This window comes from Hylobates moloch, unplaced genomic scaffold (assembly GCF_009828535.3).
Source record: "Hylobates moloch isolate HMO894 unplaced genomic scaffold, HMol_V3 SCAFFOLD_3, whole genome shotgun sequence".
In the NCBI taxonomy this organism is placed as follows: Eukaryota; Metazoa; Chordata; class Mammalia; order Primates; family Hylobatidae; genus Hylobates; species Hylobates moloch.
In genome coordinates this window covers 102991169-102997168 of record NW_026652278.1, presented here as the reverse complement: position 1 = coordinate 102997168, position 6000 = coordinate 102991169, and positions in this window count along the sequence as shown.

Below are 6000 nucleotides of genomic sequence, written 5' to 3'. Positions count from 1 at the left end.
AGCAAAACTATAAAACAGTGTAAGAAGATATATTTTCCCTCACCTCTATTTGTAATTTCATCTATTTATCCTTAAAAGCCACTCTTACAAAAGCATAAACTTTATACATATTTGCATGGTAGGCACATTCACATATTGCTGTTGTGTTTTTCATTTTACAAGAACAAAATATGTTCATTAGTGGGAAAATAAAATGGAGCCATAGACAAGCAAAAGGCAGAAAATAGAAAACACTCAGAACTTCACTCACAGACCACTAGCTTCAACTTTGTGTGCCCACTTCTAAGGCCTAATCTTTTCTTAAAAATTATTTAATTTTAAAATGCAGACATAAATACACATTTCTACATGAACATGATCATATCAAACATATTTTTTCAAATGTTATTTATTTCAAAAGAAAAACCTTATTCCTTTGTGGTAGAGTAAAAGAAAGATTGAATAGAAAATAAAATTTCTAATTAAGAAAAAGAGGTCTAGGTGGCTGGCAAGATGGCCAAATAGGCACAGCTCCAGTCTGCACCTCCCAGCAAGATCAACGCAGAAGACAGATGATTTCTGCATTTCCAACTGAGGTACCTGGCTCATCTCATTGGGACTGGTTATACAGTGGGTGCAGCCCATGGAGGGTGAGCCGAAGCAGGGTGGGGCATTGCCTCACCCAGGAAGCACAAGAGGTCAGGGAACTCCCTCCCCTAGCCAAGGGAAGCAGTAAGGGACTGTGCCATGAGGAATGGTGCATTCCGGCCCAGATACTATGGTTTTCCCACAGTCTTCACAACACACAGACCAGGAGATTCCCTCAGGTGCCTATGCCACCAGGCCCCTAGGTTTCAAGCAAAAAAACTGGGCGGCCATTTGGGCAGACACTGAGCTAGCTCAGGAGTTTTTTTTTATACCCCAGTGGCACCTGGAATGCCAGTGAGACAGAACCATTCACTCCCATGGAAAAGGGGCTGAAGCCAGGGAGCCAAGTGGTCTAGCTCAGAGGATCCCATCCCCATGGAGGCCAGCAAGCTAAGATCCACTGGCTTGAAATTCTCACTGCCAGCACAGCAGTTTGAAGTTGACCTAGGATGCTCAAGCTCGGTGAGGGGAGGGGCGTTTACCATTACTGGGGCTTCAGTAGGGGGTTTTCCCCTCACAGTGTAAACAAAGCCACCAGGAAGCTTGAACTGGGCAGAGCCCCCTGCAGCTCAGCAAAGCTGCTGTAGCCAGACTGCCTCTCTAGATTCCTCCTCTCAGGGCAGGGCATCTCTGAAAGAAAGGCAGCAGCCCCAGTCAGGGGTTTATAGATAAAACTCTCATCTCCCTGGGACAGAGCACCTGGGGGTAGGGGCAGCTATGGGCACAGCTTCAGCAGACTTAAACATTCCTGCCTGCCAGCTCTGAAGAGAGCAGCAGATCTCCTAGCACAGTGCTCAAGCTGTGCTAAAGGATAGGCTACCTCCTCAAGTGGGTCCCTGACCCCCATGGCTCCTGACTGGGAGACACCTCCCAGCAGGGGTTGACAGACACCTCATACAGGAGAGCTCTGGCTGGCATCTGGCAGGTGCCCCTCTGAAACAAAGCTTTCAGAGGAAGGAAAAGGCAGAAATCTTTGCTGTTCTGCAGCCTCCGCTGGTGATACCCAGGCAAACAGGGTCTGGAGTGGACCTCCAGCAAACTCCAGCAGACATGCAGCAAAGGGGCCTGAAGGAAAACAACACACAGAAAGTAATAGCATCAACATCAACAAAAAGAACATCTACACAGAAACCCCATCCAAAGGTCACCAACATCAAAGACCAAAGGTAGATAAATCCATGAAGATGAGGAAAAACCGGTGTAAAAAGTTGGACAGTTCCAAAAACCAGAATACCTCTTCTTCTCCAAAGGATCACAACTCCTTGCCACCAAGGGAACAAAACTGGATGGAGAATGAGTTTGATGAATTGACAGAAGTAGGCTTCAGAGGTGAGGAATAACAAACTCCTCTGAGTTAAAGGAGCATGTTCTAACCCAATGAAAGGAAGCTAAGAATCTTGAAAAAATGTTAGAGGAATTGCTAACTAGAATAACCAGTTTAGAGAAGAACATTAATAACCTGATGGAGCTGAAAAACACAGCATGAGAACTTCATGAAGCATACACAAGTATCAATACCCAAGGCAATCAAGTGTCAGAAAGGATATCAGAGATTGAAGATCAACTTAATGAAATTAAGTGTGAGGACAAAATTAGAGAAAAAAAATGAAAAGGAAAGAACAAAGCCTCCAAGAAATATGGGACTATGTGAAAAGACCAACCTACATTTGATTGGTGTACCTGAAAGTGATGAGGAGAATGGAACCAAGTTGGAAAACACTCTTCAGGATATTATCCAGGAGAATTTCCCCAACCTAGCAAGACAGGCCAACATTCAAATTCAGAAAATACAGAAAACACCACAAGGATACTCCTCTAGAAGAGCAACCCAAAGACACATAATCATCAGATTCATGAAGGTTGAAATGAAGGAAAAAGTGTTAAGGGCAGCCAGAGAGAAAGGTCAGGTTACCCACAAAGGAAAGCCCATCAGACTAACAGCAGATCTCTCTGCGGAAACCCTACAAGCCAGAAGAGAGTGGAGGCCAATATTCGACGTTCTTAAAGAAAAGAATTTTCAACCCAGAATTTCATATCCAGCCAAACTAAGCTTCATAAATGAAGGAGAAATAAAAACCTTTACAGACAAGCAAATGCTGAGAGAGTTTGTCACCACCAGGCCTGCCTTACAAGAGCTCCTGAAGGAGGCACTAAATATGGAAAGGAAAAACCCATATCAGCCACTGCAAAAACATGCCAAATTATAAAGACCATCAACAATATGAAGAAGCTGCATCAACTAATGGGCAAAACAATCAACTAGCATCATAACGACAGGATAAAATTCACACATAACAATAGTAACCTTAAATGTAAATGGGCTAAATGCCCCAATTAAAAGACACAGGTTGGCAAATTGGATAAAGAGTCAAGACCCCTCAGTGTGCTATATTCAGGAGACCCATTTCATGTGCAAAGACACACATAGGCTTAAAATAAAGTGATGGAGGAAGGTTTACCAAGAAAATGGAAAGCAAAAAAATAAAAGCAGGGGTTGCAATCCTAGTCTCTGATAAAATAGACTTTAAACCAACAAAGATCAAAAAAGACAAAGAAGGGCATTACATAATGGTAAAGAGATCAATGCAACAAGAACTAACTATCCTAAATATATATGCACCCAATACAAAAGCACCCAGATTCATAAGCAAGTTCTCAGAGACCTACAAAAAGACTTAAGTCTCCCACACAATAATAATGGGAGACTTTAACACCCCACTGTCAATATTAGACAAATCAACAAGACAGAAAATTTATAAAGATATTCAAGACTTGAACTCAGCTCTGGACCAAGCAGACCTAATAGTCATCTACGAGCTGTCCACCCCAAATCAACAGAATATACATTCTTCTCAGCACCACATCGCAGTTATTCTAAAATTGACCACATAATTGGAAGTAAAACACTCCTCAGCAAATGCAAAACAATGGAAATCATAACAAACAGTCTTTCAGACCACAGTGCAATCAAATTAGAACTCAGGATTAAGAAACGCACTCAAAACCACACAACTACATGGAAACAGAAATAACCTGCTCCTGAATGACTACTGGGTAAATAATGAAATTAAGACAGAAATAAATAAGCTCTTAGCAACCAATGAGAACAAAGACACAATGTACCAGAATCTCTTGGACACAGCGAATGCAGCAAATTCAGCAAACACAGCTAATTCAGCAAATGAGAGAGGCAAATAGCACTAAATGCCCACAAGAGAAAGAAAGAAAGATCTAAAATCAATTAAAAGAATTAGAGAAGGAAAAGTAAGAAAATTTAAAAGCTACCAGAAGACAAGAAATAACTAAGATCAGAGCAGAAGTGAAGGAGATAGAGACACAAAACCCCTTCAAAAGAATTAAAGAATCCAGGAGCTGGTTTTTTGAAAAGATAAACAAAATAGCCAGACTAATAAAGAAGGAATAGAAAGAAGAATCAAATAGACACAATAAAAAATGATAAAGGGGATATCACCACTGATCCCACAGAAATATAAACTACCATCAGAGAATACTATGAACACCTCTACACAAATAAACTAGAAAATCTAGAAGAAATTGACAAATTCCTGGACACATACACCCTCCCAAGACTAAACCAGGAAGAAGTCAAATCCCTGAATAGACCAATAACGAGTTCTGAAATTGAGGCAGTAATTAATAGCCCACCAACCAAAAAAAAGCCCAGGACCAGATGGATTCACAGCTGAATTCTACCAGAGGTACCAAGAGGAGCTGGTACCATTTTTTCTGAAACTATTCCAATCAATAGAAAAAGAGGGAATCCTCCCTAACTCATTTTATGAGGCCAGCATCATCCTGATACCAAAACCTGGCAGAGACACAACAAAAAAAGAAAATTTCAGGCCAATATTCCTGATAAACATTGATGTGAAAATCCTCAATAAAATACTGGCAAACTGAATCCAGCAGCACATCAAGAAGCTTATTCACCACCATCAAGTCGGCTTCATCCCTGGGATGCAAGGCTGGTTCAACATATGCAAATCAATAAACGTAATCCATCATATAAACAGAACCAATGACTAAAAACCACATGATTATCTCAATAGATGAAGAAAAAGCCTTCAATAAAATTCAATACCCCTTCATCCTAAAAAGTGTCAATAAACTAGGTATTGATGGAATGTATCTCAAAATAATAAGAGCTACTTATGACAAACCCATAGTCAATATCATACTGAATGGGCAAAAGCTGGAAGCATTCTTTTTGAAAACTGGCACAAGACAAAGAGGCCCTCTCTCACCACTCCTATTCAACATAGTATGGGAAGTTCTGACCAGGGCAATCAGGCAAGAGAAAGAAATAAAGCATATTCAAATAGGAAGAAAAGAAGTCATGTTGTCTCTGTTTGCAGATGACATGATTGTATATTTAGAAAACCCCATCATCTCAGCCCAAAATCTCCTTAAGCTGATAAGCAACTTCAGCAAAATCTCAGGATACAAAATCAATGTGCGAAAATCACAAGCATTCCTATACACCAATAATAGAGAAACAGAGAGCCAAATCATAAGTGAACTCCCATTCACAATTGCTACAAAGAGAATAAAATACCTAGGAATCCAACTTACAAGGGATGTGAAGGACCTCTTCAAGGAGAACTACAAACCACTGCTCAAGGAAATAAAAAAGGACACAAACAAATGGAAAAACATACCATGCTCATGGATAGGAAGAATCAATATTGTGAAAATGGCCATACTGCCCAAAGTAATTTACAGACTCAATGCTATCCCCATCAAGCTACCATTGACTTTCATTACAGACTTAGAAAAAAACTATTTTAAATTTTATATAGAACCAAAAAAGAGCCCATATAGCCAAGACAATCCTAAGCAAAAAAAACAAAGCTGGAGTCATCACCCTACCTGACTTCAAACTATACTACAAGGGTATAGTAACCAAAACAGCATGATACTGGTACCAAAACAGGTACATAGACCAATGAAACAAAATAGAGACCTCAGAAATAACACCACACATCTACAACCATCAGATCTTTGACAAACCTGACAAAAACAAGAAATGGGGAAAGGATTCCCTGTTTAATAAATGATGCTGGGAAAATTGGCTAGCCATATGCAGAAAACTGAAATTGGACCCTTTCCTTACACCTTATACAAAAATTAACTCGAGATGCATTAAAGACTTAAACGTAAGACCTAAAACCATACAAACCCTAGAAGAACACCTAGGCAATACCATTCAGGACATAGGCATGGGCAAAGACTTCATGACTAAAACACCAAAAGCAATGGCAACAAAAGCCAAAATTGACAAATTGGATCTAATTAAACTCAAGAGCTTCTACACAGCAAGAGAAACTATCATCAGGGTGAACAGGAAACCTA